We start from the raw sequence: 14,013 nt of genomic DNA, 5'->3' as shown, positions 1-14,013 counted from the left end.
ATCTGCTTTACCACTGGTATGCTGTATGACCTTCAGTGAATCACTAGTCATTTCACTCTTCGGGCTTCAGTTTCCTAATCTGTAAAATGGAGATAATTACCACAGTTTCTTCTTAGCTCTCAGAGATGTCATAAAGGTACCCCACCTACAAAGCCATATAAAATCATATCTCCTCCAAGAGGCTTCCGATTAGGGGAGAGCCCTCATTTCCTCTACTCCCTCCCGCTTCTGTATCACCTATGCACATGGACCTGTACCCTTTAAACACTTGATATTCACCCCACCCTCAGCCCCAGAGCAGTTGGGTACCTATCCATAATTTATTTTAATGTCTGTCTCTCCTTATAATAATAATAATAGTAATGTTTATTAAGCACTTACTGTATGCCAAGCACAGTGCTCAGGTAAATACAGGAGCATCAGGTCCCACATGGGGCTGACAGAGTTAGTAGGAAGGAGAACAGGTATCAAAATCCCATTTTGCAGATTAGAGAATTGAGGTACAGAGAAGTTAGGTGACTTACCCACAATCACACAGCAGTTAAGTGGCAGAGCTGGGATTAGAACCCAGGTCCTCCGATTCCCGGGCCGTGCTCTTTCCACTAGGAAACCCTGCTTCTCTGCTCAAGTCTAAAGACGTTTAGACTTTAAGCTCTTTATGGGCAGGGGATGTGTCTACTAAATCTGTAGTATTGTACTCTACCAAGCGCTTAGTACTGTGCTCTGCAGAAGGCATTCAAAAAATACAACTGATTAATTGGTTCTCTGCTGTAATTTGTAATACCACAGATCACTTCATTCCCTGCTGCGATTTGTTTTCTTCATCGTGTCACTGTTCATCACTGTAGAACTCTGTAGGTATTGTTAATTAGTGATTAGAAGGATGATTCACTTTTGCCCCCTGGGTCAGCCCCTAGCCCTACTCCAGGATTCACTCTCAGCTCAGACACTCTACTGGCCTCTGCAACAACCTCTTTTATTTCTGGCAGTTCTCCTCTCTGACCTTCACTGATTTCAATCAATAATTCAATGGTAGTTTTTGAGTGCTTTATACAGAGTACAGTCCTAAGTCTTTGGAAGAGTACAGTACTTAGTTGACAGAGCACGGGCCTGGGAGTCAGAGGGACCTGGGTACTAATCCCAGCCCTGCCACTTGTCTGCTGCGTGACTTTGGGCAAGTCACTTTACTTCTCTGGGCCTCTGTTACCACATCTGTAAAATGGGGATTAAGAGTGTGAGTCCCATGTGGGGCAGGGATTGTGTCCAACCTGATTAATTTATTTCTACCCCAGAGCTTAGAACAGTGCTTGTCACATAGTAAATGCTTAGCAAGTACCATAATTATTATTATATTCATTATTATGCATTTGGTAGATCCCTAATCTCAAGGAGCTTACAACTAACTGGGATAGGCTCACTGTGGGCAGAGCCAGAACTAAGTGCTTTAATTCAGTAGGTTTTATCTAATGTGATCAAGCAATCAATGTTATTTATAGAGTGCACACTGTGTGCAGAGCACTGTACTAATGGTGAAGTGGTTAGAGCATGGGCCTGGGAGTCAAAAGGTCATGGGTTCTAATCTCAGCTCTGCCACTTGTCTTCCATGTGACCTTGGGAAAGTCACTTCACTTCTTTGTCCCTCAGTTACCTCATCTGTAAAATGGGGGGGATTAGGATTGTGAATGCCATGTGGGACAGGGACTGTGTCCAACCTAATTTGCCTGTGTCCATCCCAGCGCTTAGTACAGTGCCTGGCACATAGTAAGTGCTTAACCAATATCATTACTATTATTATTGCCATTTTATTGCCATTGTTCTTGTCTGTCCGTCTCCCCCGATTAGACTGTAAGCCCGTCAAACGGCAGGGACTGTCTCTATCTGTTGCCGACTTGTTCATTCCAAGTGCTTAGTACAGTGCTCTGCACATAGTAAGCGCTCAATAAATACTATTGAATGAATGAATGAATATTATTATTACTATCAGTGTTGGTAGACACATTCCCTGCACACAAGGAGCTCACTGGTAAATGTTTGTAGCAACTGATGTGGTAATGCAGATATATCTGCTTGAACAGTAATGTCTTTCTTTCCTAACAGATAGATAGGTTCCCAAACTGTTGAGTTCCAGTTTTAAGCCTATCTGTGAGCTTCAGGGTGAAAAAGGAAGGAGAAGGGAGTAAAAATAATAATTTAGAAAATTAAGTGAACTGTGGTATTCACTGTTTTCTTACTGTTTGCCAAATACTGGACTAAGTGTTGGGGTAGATACATGTAATCAGGTTGGGCTCATAATCTAAGTAGGAGGGAGACCAGGTACTGAATTCCCATTTTGAATTCCCAGATGAGAGAACTGAGAACTTAAGTGACTTATCCAAGATCACAGAGCTGGCAATTGGTGGAGCCAGGATTAGAAGCCAGGTCCTCTGACTCCCAAGACCATGCTCTTTCACTAAGGCATGCTGTTCCTGGAAGTAGGCAGAAGAATAGAGAGAGAGGTAAAGCACCTAAGTGATGATATTGCTATTAATTAACAAGAACTCCTGCTGTGTTCCCTTCTGCACTTCTAACCTGGGCGATGCCTTCTTGCAGTTGACTGTTGACACTCTCTGCATTTGTGACCTGCCTGACTGCAAAATTTATAATAGGATTCAATTCATAGATGAGGATGAGGGAGGGAAAAAGACAGACAAATTCCAATTTTCACAACACTTTTCCCCAGAAACCAATTTCCATGGACACTATAATATTTTTCTGTTCTCTGTTTCTGTTGCAAAAATAATAATAATACTATTATTAATGAAATGTTTAACGTTAATAAGAAGAGTATTTCTTAATAATAATGTTGGTATTTGTTAAGCGTTTACTATGTGTGGAGCACTGTTCTAAGCACTGGGGTAGATACAGGGTAATCAGGTTGTCCCACATGAGGCTTAAGCCCTTATTGTGTGCCAAGCACTATACTATAATAAACGCTGGGGCAGATGCAAGATAATCAGGTCAGACACAGCCCCTGTTCCAAATTGTACGTTCCAAACGCTTAGCACAGTACTCTGCACACAGTAAGCACTCAATAAAACCGACTGAATGAACATGGGGCGGGGCTTATATTCTAAGTAGGAGGGAAAACAGATGATCTCCATTTTAAAGATGTCTATGTCTAGAGTTGATGCAACTACATCAACAGAATTTGAAAATTTGAAAAGATCAGCAAGCATTACTTAGTTCTTACCTCTTAGAAACACCTCCCCACTTTCTCCCTCCTCTCTTCTCCTTCCTTCTCTCCCTCTCTCTCTCCCTCCCTCTCACTTTCTCTCTCCCCCTGCCACTGCTGCTCCCAAGGAAATGAGGTTAATAAGATTCTGTTTTTCTAGAAAATCCCATTTACTCATAAAAGGTTTGGTTCCAACACATATTCCCCTCTCAGGGTCGCACCTGGAGAGTTTCCAGTACTCTACCAATCTCGACTACAGGAGGGAGAGTCAAGAAGAGGCTTACCCATTCCATTCCTAGCTTGGGCAGTGGCTAGCGAGTGGAAGGCAATCTGCTACAAGTCAAAACTCACCTGTGCTGGGCAGCAGCGTCCCGGGAGAGAGTCGAGGGCAGAAACTCAAGTTTACTGTGTGGAAGGATGCAATGGTAAACCACTTCCATATTTTTTACCAACAAAACTCTATGGGTATATTACCAGAACCATAGCAAATGCTTAACTAATATTACAGTTATCATTATTGTACCTGAATCTATACCCTCGCACCTTTCCCCAATGCCCTGTGCACTGTAAGCACTTACTCAGTGGCATAAACATTATTGGCATGAAGAAAACATCCTGATTTCTTGTTTACTCATAAAACAAATTTCTTGTTTACTTGTAAAACAAACTAGTTCAGCTAATTTTAGTGAAGCACTTTCATTTTTTGCCTTTGTATTTTCTTTAGACTATGAAATTATTTCACTGATAATTTAGATGAACAACAATACTTGATATCATCCCATAAATATTCCTAAAACAAGCGGTGGTAAATAACCACAAAAGTAACATCCAACTAGTCTAGCAGCTCATTGGCCGCTACTGAAGAAAATGCCTGTTATTTTCTAATTTTCTTTTGATCTTTTTGGAACTCTGAATTCTCTGCAGCTTACTTTCTTACAAAGCAATGCAATTTCATATATTTAAAGAGCCTGTCAAATCTGATACTGTTATGTAAAAGCTTACCAAGATTTTTGTGGAGGTTTGTTCAGCCCACTTGAAAGACTCCACCAGCACTAATGAGTTTCATTCACGTACTCCCGACAAATGAAAAGAAGATGATGTGAAATTTCTGTTGTATTAGAAGTAGCATATAAATTGTACGTATGTGAGTCCTTTGACAAAGTAATGAAAGATGAATTTTGAGAGCCAAAATGATTCCATGAGAAATCCCAGCGGCAAATTCAAGTAAAATCCAGCCTCTGGGTATGCAGTGAGAATCGATCGGAAGATGATTGACTGGAAATGTTAGTCAAAGGCAAAGACATCTTGCCACACTGTCAAGCTTCCTAAAACGTGTCAACTCTATTTGGCTGAGGTGGTACTTTTCTATAGGTACCTGGAAAAAAGGAAAAAGAGGGCCATGGGAGAAAATCTATGGAAAACCCTAGAATGATTATTCTTTTCAAGCTTCCTTCTGTAGTCTGTATCACAGATCTGGTTCTCCTAGGTGACCTCAGCAATACAGTGTCCAATTTTAGAAGCAATATGGCTTAAGTGTGGCTTAGTGGCAAAAGCCCGGGCTTCGGAGTCGGAGGACATTGGTTCTAATCCGGGCTCCACTACTTATCAGCTGTGTGACTTTGGGCAAGTCACTTCACTTCTATGTGCCTCAGTTCCCTCATCTGTAAAATGGGGATTAAGACTGTGAGCCCCACGTGGAACAACCTGATTACTTTGTATCTATCCCAGCACTTAGAACAGTGCTTGGCACATAGTAAGCGCTTAACAAATACCGTTATTATTATTAGTGGAAAGAGCATGGACCTGAGAGTCCGGGAACATATGTTCTAATCCCAACTCTGCCACTTGCCTGCTGTGTGATCTTGGGCAAGTCAGTTCACTTCTCTGGGCCTCAGTTTCCTCAACTGTAAAATGGGGATTCAATACCTCCTTTCCTTCCTACTAAAACTGTAAGCTCCATGTGAGACGAGGACCATGTCCAACCTGATTGATTTGTTTCTGACCCAGCGCTTTAGTGTTTGACACATAGTCAGCACTTAACAAACACTATTTAATAAAGAAAATACAAAAAAAAACAAACTCTGCAGGGGGGAACAACAGTGATTACTTAGGAAAAAACAAGCTGATTTCAAACCCATGTGCTTCTTCATGTCCCAAATAGAGGAGCTCTCATCACTGATCAAAATAAAGGGGGAAAGTTGCAATGACTGCGTATCATAAGTTTTAGCTATTTGGCTAAATCTTGCTTGATTGGGGCAACATAGACAAGATTTGTTCCCTGCGATTGTACCCTTCATGGTGGCTCCTGATTGGCACGATCATCTGCGTGGTGTACAGGCCCTCACCTTCCCTTTTTAGAAGAAGAAATTTTGTAAAACTCAAAATAAATTAATTTTGTTCTTCCTATATTCCAAATGTAACTATTTTGCTGCTGGAGGAAGTTATCCCAAAGTTCACTTTTAACTAAATTAAATTATGTTTCAATTTGAATGGATCAGTGGATCATTTTGAATGAGAAAAATGGATGACCTTCTAATTTGAATCCTAACTTCCTTTACCTCTTTTGCATCCATCTTCATGGTTAAGGATACTCCTTCCTTTCTTCCCTACCCACCTACACATCTTTCATATGTGCAATCGCTCTGAAAATGTGAGCAGCTGCTCAAACAAGAGAGAAAGATCTTCGTAATGAAAATTTCCCAAACATATCCATGCCTGTAGGACTGGGCAGGGAGCATATCCACCAACTCTGCTGTATTGTACTCTTCCAAGCATTTAGTACAGTCCTCTGCATACAGTAAACAGCCGATAACTACAGTTGATTGATTGACTGACTAGTTGCAATATAAACTCTAAAAGAAGCAAAAAATCAGCCATTAATGGATGACTGGTTTGGTGGGCTTATGGAATTGGACATGAACAACCGCCACTAAGTATGTTTGAAACTAAAATTTGATTTTTCCCTTACAGTGTTTTAATTTTTTTCTTAAGGAATAATATTTCCACCTGAAAAATTCTCAAAAAATATGCTTTCCTTTCTGAAGACTCAGCTTAATGCCTCATTTTTACAGCAATCCCATAGTAATTTTTTTTTTTTTGCTCCTTTGTCTCTCAGACTTTCTAAGTTTCCAAAAGTATTGTTCACAGTTATAAATATGTACAGGTAAAAATGTCAACAGCATTATTCTTACACAGACATTGAAGCAATTATTCTCCTTACTCGGATATTGCTTTCTGCAAGGGATTTTCAAGATCTCATTGGATCGGTTAAGTTAAGCCTCGATCATTAAAAATTTCACTATCTTCACTTAATTTCACTAGGTGTCGATGTGGCACCTGCAGCTCACAGTTCTGGATCACCTACTTCCACAGCACCCTTTCTCTTCCCCTGCCCTCATCCTGCAGAGAGTGTTGTTGGAAATCCAGGCACCAGGCCAACCTCAGTAACTTCACACTAATACTTGTGTGTTACAACTCTGTCTTCTCTTCTGCATGACAACAATTTCTCTTCCCCTTCTTCTCCTATGCCTACTGCCTCCACTAATTATTCCAGATCTTTACTTTCTTCCTGAAACAACCCGTAGTCACCACCCCCCGACCCCCACCTCCCTTCTGTGGCCCCTGATGACCTTGTCATCTTCTTTGTTGGCAAAATCAAAGGCATCAGACAGGAGGCAACCCAAAGTCCCCTAAGAGGAAATCTGCCTCCTTTCAAAATCTATCTCCTTTACCTGTGCCACCGACCCCCATCCCTTATCTTCTAAAAACACTTGCACCCACTCTTCCCTCCCTGACCACCATCTTCAATTGTTCCCTCTCTCATGAATCCTCTCCTTCTGTCTTCAAACATGCTTACATCTCCCCTCTTCTAAAAAATCCTCCTCTGAGTCCCAATGTAATAACCAGCCATGGCCTCATCTCCCTCCCCCAATCTTCAGCTCAGCACCTTCCTTCTTAAAGCCCAATGGTGCTTTCTCTAGACAGCCATTTTCTCAACTGAACAGTTTCATTTGTCTAGCAAAGTTCTACAGAAAATACTGAAGAGTTATTCAGGGCTCCTAGAAACCCAAGTAATTAAAGAGGAGACCAAATTATTCCTAGAAAATCAGGAATAAGCTGAAACAATATCCTATGAAGCTTGGTTTGTTGCTTCAGTCCTTATTTGGAAGCTAGAAACCATTCACTTTTGATTTAATTGTGCAAAACATAGCAACGTGATAAAAGTTTTTTTATGGAAATTTCTCCCAGCAACACAATCAATCATATTTCCACCTCATACGCTGTCTTGAGCCCCTGAGCCTCAAAGACTTTTCTTTCCTTTGGAGCTTACTTGTTAAATTAGCACTGATCAAAGGCTAAAACATTTATCATGCTTATTAGTGAATAAACCTAGCAGCAGGTATCCCAAGTGAGGAAGCAAATCCTCATTTCCTGCAAGAATGAATTGGAAATCATCCAAACTGCTTGCAAACATTTTTCAGGAGTGACGAATTGTCAAAAAGAAAGCAGCTGCTAGATATGGCAGCACCAGGGTAAGGGGGAGGGGAAAAAAAAAAGAAGCATCTTTCGGAGGTATCTTCAAACTAGCCTGTGGGGATGTTCTGCAGTTTGATTTACTGTAATTGCCTTTGAAATTCAGTATCAGCTGACTTGTCTACGGAGTTTCAGAGTAACTATCTAGCTAAACTATTGGGGTTCTTAATGCTTAGATAAATCAGAAATTCCTGACACTTGTTCTATCCCCATTTAATTTGTGAGGATGACAGTGAATGTATGCCAAGTCATAGGTGTTCTCTTTGGTAAGCTGAAGAAAAATAGCCATTCCAGGTTTGACGGAAGTTCCTCCATTCACGATAGCAGTGCCACTTGTGAAAGAATGGAACTGAAGAGAGACAATTAAGGCTCCGTGCTGTCCAAACTCTTTTACCTGTTGACATTTTTATTGTCAACGCTTCTCAGCAGCCTTTCCATGTTCTTGTTTCATCCTTTCATGCGAGTCTAATTTTAGGTTGAAATCTTCCTCAAGGGACTGCCTGACTAAGGATGGATCCTCAGGATGAGTTCAGGCTGAGGGTTTCTGTTTTGTTATACTTGATTGGCGTGCCAATGGGTTTCCCCTTTACATTTGAGAATGACCACTTTAAATCACCTGTCGCTCAAAATGATTTTTCCACAATAATTCAGACAATCACAGAATGGCTTCACGTGAATCAGATGAAAAATTGATACTGGAAGTGGGATAAGAGAAAACATCCATTGTGGGAATTTTTGTGTTGCTTGTCAAAGAAAGCCTTATGACCGGTTTTGAGGAGGTGGCCTTGCTTCTGCATCTGGTGGTAAAATCTGGCACTTTGTAGAGCATATCATGACATGGGTAGATGCCACGTCAATGGAAAGCTCTGGGTCCAGCAAACTCGTATTATGTCTCCATATGTTATACAGTGGAGACAGATTTTCTGGGGAGGTTCCCTGAAATTCTCCTTTATTGGTGCTAACTTTGTGATTCCAGTGTTGCTGGCACTTACAACAGTGCTTGGCACCTAGTTAAGTGCTTAACAAATATTGTTGTTATTATTATCATTTATTCAGCTATCCTGATCACTGCCCTATTCCCTGCTATGTCCTTATTCTTCTTCCTGCTTTCACTAGTTCATTCATTCAATCCTATTTATTGAGCACTTGGGAAAGTACAACGCAAGAATGAACAGTGACATTTGTAAATAATTTTTGCCTGTTATCCCCGATTAAATTAGAAGTTCTTTGAGGACAAGGAATGTATGCCATGACTTGTGAATTCTCCCAAGTGCACAGTATAACACTTAGCATTCAGGAGATGTTCAATAGATAACTTTCATTTAGTGATTGACATTTCGCATGATACAGTGCTAAGCGCTATGTACAGTGTTTTACACACAATAAATAGTAGTAGTATTATTATTATTACATCACCAAAGCATTTTACTCTTTCCAGTGAAGTCCTGGAAAATCCCTAGTACATTGCTCCAAGTTGTTGATAAAGTAATTACAGCACCTTGGAGAGTTAGACAGGTTTGAATAATTTCATTCCCACTTCCCAGATAGGGAAACTGGGACAGATGGAGGCAATTGAATGACTTAAAATAACTCAGTGATCCAGAAGCATTACTAGTTCTGGAACCAGATCACCGGACACCTTGGCCCATACTCTTTGCAGTAGAGAACATTGTCGCCTTCAAGTGCTACATCACTTTGGGATCATACATTATCTTACTCTGCAGGCATAGTATAACTAGACACACTATAAAAGACACGCTATAGCTCGGCAGAGACAGCCACTTGGAAGTTGTCGACAGAAGCCCCAGGGTTAAGAATGTAGTTCAGAATAGAATCTGAATTTCCTTACCTCTAGGCTTGCTCCAACTCATGGTTTCATATAAAAGTTGGCAAGGGCGATTGAGCTAGATAGGTAGGTTCCTTTCATTATTAATTTTTTCTGTCTTCTCTGTCTTTATTTGCCTGAAGCCACGGAAATGTCTGCATTCAACAAGTCACCAAAATAGACCTGAAATTGTGTTTCTGTATAGATGTGATCTATCAATCTTGGTTTTAGGGAACCAAAAACATCAGAAGGGAAACACTAGAGCACTGATTATGTAACTCGGGTTTATACTCATGAAACAGGCTTACAGTGACCATATTGCATGAGAGTTCATTTTTCTTTTAACCTGGGTTGAAGTCAGAAGGGTGCGGGTCTTTTCAGGATCCTGAAGTTGTGACATCTTTTGCAGGGCTGGAGGGAGAGGAAGTGAAGAGGAGGAGAAAAGCAGAGAAGAACCAGAAGAAAAAGGATTGGAAAAGGGGGTCTTAGTTGCCAGGGACAAGGGGACTATAAGGAGGTGTTGAAAGGACTGGGGTTTGCCAATGAAGCCCTGACTTACAGTATTCATTCATTCATTCATTCAATAGGTATTGACTGAGCACTTACTATGTGCAGAGCACTGTACTAAGCACTTGGAATGTACAATTCGGCAACAGATAGAGACAATCCCTGCCCATTGACAGGTTTACAGTCTAATCGGGGGAGACAGACAGACAAAAACAATAGCAATAAATAGAATCAAGGGGATGTACACCTCATTAACAAAATAAATAGGGTAATAAAAATATATACAAATGAGCAAATGAGCACAGTGCTGAGGGGAGGGAAGGGAGGGGGGAGGAGCAGAGGGAAAGGGGGGAAAGGGGGCTTAGCTGAGGGGAGGTGAAGGGGGAGCAGAGAGGGAGCAGAGGGAAAAGGGGAAGCTCAGTCTGGGAAGGCCTCTTGGAGGAGGTGAGCTCTCAGTAGGGCTTTGAAGAGGGGAAGAGAGTTAGTTTGGCGGAGGTGGGGAGGGCATTCCAGGACAGCGGAAGGACGTGGGCCAGGGTCAACGGCGGGATAGGTGTGAATGGGGGACGGTGAGGAGATGAGCGGCAGAGGGGTGGAGCGTGCAGGGTGGGCAGTAGAAAGAGAGAAGGGAGGAGAGGTAGGAGGGGGCAAAGTGATGGAGAGCCTTGAAGCCTAGAGTGAGAAGTTTCTGTTTCGTGCAGAGGTTGATAGGCAACCACTGGAGGATTTTAAGGAGGGGAGAGCATTTCTGCAGGAAGATGATCCGGGCAGCGGAATGAAGAATAAACTGGAGTGGGGAGAGACAGGAGGAAGGGAGATCAGAGAGAAGGCTGACACAATAATCCAGCCGGGATATTATGAGAGCCTGTACCAGTAAGATGGCCATTTGGATGGAGAGGAAAGGGTGGATCTTGGCGCTATTATAAAGGTGAGACCGGCAGGCCTTGGTGACGGATACAGGCTCGCTGTACTCCCTTATTCAGATTCCCTACTTGAATATTGAAAATCCCACTTCTATCCCAATGTAATGCCCAAATTATCTAACACCTAAATTACACATCTGTGGAAAACAGGCAAATGGAAACACTAATAACCACTTAATCTTAGTTTTTACAAGTACTTTTATAAAGATAATTATGAGCTGTTCATTTGTGCTTTGTTTCCTTAAAAAATTCTGTGGCCCTGTGAAACCAGGGGAAATCAAATGCCATCATTTTTTGTCATGATATGAGTCATCCATTTAATATCCTTCCCTTAACAACACGGAGTGGTATACTACAGCATGTCCTGAGATGAAGCACAGTGTGAATTTTACACCAGCTATTTGCTACTTATGAATTATCCCTGTGTAGCATAATAAACAAACTAAGGCACTGAACAGCAGCAGAGAAATGGATTTTTGTCACTTGGCTGAAAAGAAATAAGCCTGCCTTAAATAGGTAAGGTGAATGTACCATTCAGATGGGTTGGTTGATTCTAAAATAATAATAAGGAAAATCACCCAGTCCTTTTTTGTCAATCTACTAGTGCCAGGCAAAATTCCCAGTTTTTGTCATTTCCCCCCCATGGCCAGCTTTGTGTGTTGGTGAAATTGGTAACACTTTGCCTCTGCAATCTCCTTTGGATAACAGAAACACTCCAGCATTTTAGGCTCTGGGGCTGGCGGGTCTATTATTTCAGTCAGAGGAAAAAAAGAGGCAAATTATAGGGGCAGCATTACGACTAATGTCTCTAGGCATCAGGAACCAACCAAAGTGCCAAGGCATATAAATGTGAGGTGTTCACCCAAGTTTCAAGTATTGGTGACCAAAATTTGCATTACATTTGATTTTCTGCCAAGTGGCTTCAGCCGTCTGGCACTGATTTTAAAAGTCTAGCTACATCCACACTCAGTTGCCAACCCTAGTAAGGGAAGAGAAAATGGAGGGCAATTTCCTTGAGACTGGGTCAATCAATCAATCAATCAATCACATTTATTGAGCACTTACTGCCTGCAGAGCATTTGGGAGAGTACAAACAACAATGTAACAGACACATTCCTTGCCCATAACAAGCTTACAGTCTATAGGGGAGACAGACATTAATATAAAAATAATAAATGATGGGTTTGTACATAATTTGACACTATCGACCATCCCCTTCTCCTCCACATCTTATCTCACCTTGGCTCCACGGACTCCGTCCTCTCCTGGTTCTCCTCTAATCTTTCTGGCCATTCATTCTTGGTCTCCTTCGCAGGCTCCTCCTCCCCCTCCCATCCTCTAACTGTAGGGGTTCCTCAAGGGTCTGGTCTGGGCCCTCTTCTGTTCTCCATCTATATTCACTCACTTGGTGAACTCATTCGCTCCCACAGCTTCAACTATCTTCTCTACGCAGATAACACCCAAATCTACATCTCCTCCCCTGTTCTCTACCCCTCCCTTCAGGCTCGTATCTCTTCCTGCCTCCAGGACATCTCCATCTGGATGTCTGCCTGCCACCTAAAACTCAACATGTCCAAAACTGAGCTCCTTATTTCCCTCCCAAACCCTGTCCTCTTCCTGACTTCCCTGTCACTGTGGACGGTACGACCATCTTTCCCATCTCTCGGGCCCGCAACCGTGGTGTCATCCTTGACTCAGCTCTCTCGTTCACCCCACACATCCAATCTGTCACCAATGCCTGCCGGTCTCACCTTTACAATATCACCAAGATCCACCCTTTCCTCTCCATCCAAACGGCTATCGTGCTGGTACAAGCTCTCATAATATCCTGGCTGGATTATTGTGTCAGCCTTCTCTTTGATCTCCCTTCCTCCTGTCTCTCCCCATTCCAGTCTATTCTTCATTCCACTGACCGGATCATCTTCCTGAAGAAACACTCTGGGCATGTCACTCCCCTCCTTAAAAACTTCCTGTGGTTGCCTATCAACCTCCGCAGGAAACAAAAACTCCTCACTCTTGGCTTCAAGGCTCTCCATCACCTTGCCCCCTCTACCTCACCTCCCTTCTCTCTTTCTACTGCCCAACCCACACGCTCTGCTCCTCTGCTGCTCACCTCCTCACTGTCCCCCGTTCGTGCCTATCCTGCCATCGACCTCTGGCCCACGTCCTACCGCTGTCCTGGAATGCCCTCCCTCCTCACCTCCGCCAAACTAACTCTCTTCCCCTCTTCAAAGCCCTACTGAGAGCTCACCTCCTCCAAGAGGCCTTCTCAGACTAAGCTACCCCTTTTCCCTCTGCTCCCTTTCTGCTCCCCCTCTGCCCTCTGCTCCCGCCGCCTTCCCCCCTTCACCTCCCCTCAGCTAAGCCCCCTTTCCCCTCCCTCTTCCCCTCCCCTCAGCACTGTGCTCATTTGTATATATTTTTATTACCTTATTTATTTTGTTAATGAGGTGTACATCCCCTTGATTCTATTTATCGCAATTACGTTGTCTTGTTTTTGTCCGTCTGTCTCCCCCGATTAGACTGTGAGCCCATCACTGGGCAGGGATTGTCTCTCTCTGTTGCCGAATTGTACATTCCAAGCGCTTAGTACAGTGCTCTGCACATAATAAGTGCTCAATAAATACTACTGAATGAATGAATAAATGCTGTGGGGCTGGAAACTGGGGTCATCAATAAAGGGATAGAGTCAGGGCAACTCAGAAGGGAGGAGAAAAAGTGGAAATGAGGACTTAAGGAAGGCCTCTTGGCAGAGATGTGCCTTCAATAAGGCCATAAAGCCTGGAAGAGTAATTATCTGGCAGATATGAAGAGGAAGGGCATTCCAGGCCAGAGGCAGGACAAGGGCAAGAAGCCAGCAGTGAGATAGAGGAGATCGAGGCACAGAGAGAATGTTAGCATTAAAGGAGTGAAGTGTGCGGGCTGGGTTGTAGTAGGAGAGCAGTGAGGTGAGGCAGGAATGGGGCAAGGTGATTGAGGGGGCAAGGGGATTGAGTGCTTGGGTGTCCTTAAAG

At 42.7% G+C, this 14,013-nt stretch overlaps 1 non-coding gene across 1 annotated transcript; it reads left to right on the top strand.

The window, feature by feature from the left end:
- Positions 1 to 3,414: 3,414 nt before the first annotated feature.
- On the top strand, positions 3,415 to 3,552 carry LOC114808315. The gene has a single exon (XR_003756161.1). It is a non-coding gene; the product is annotated as a small nucleolar RNA SNORA7 (small nucleolar RNA).
- Positions 3,553 to 14,013: the final 10,461 nt, after the last annotated feature.

This window comes from Ornithorhynchus anatinus, chromosome X5, assembly GCF_004115215.2.
Source record: "Ornithorhynchus anatinus isolate Pmale09 chromosome X5, mOrnAna1.pri.v4, whole genome shotgun sequence".
In the NCBI taxonomy this organism is placed as follows: Eukaryota; Metazoa; Chordata; class Mammalia; order Monotremata; family Ornithorhynchidae; genus Ornithorhynchus; species Ornithorhynchus anatinus.
This window is presented reverse-complemented; position numbering and strand designations above follow the sequence as displayed.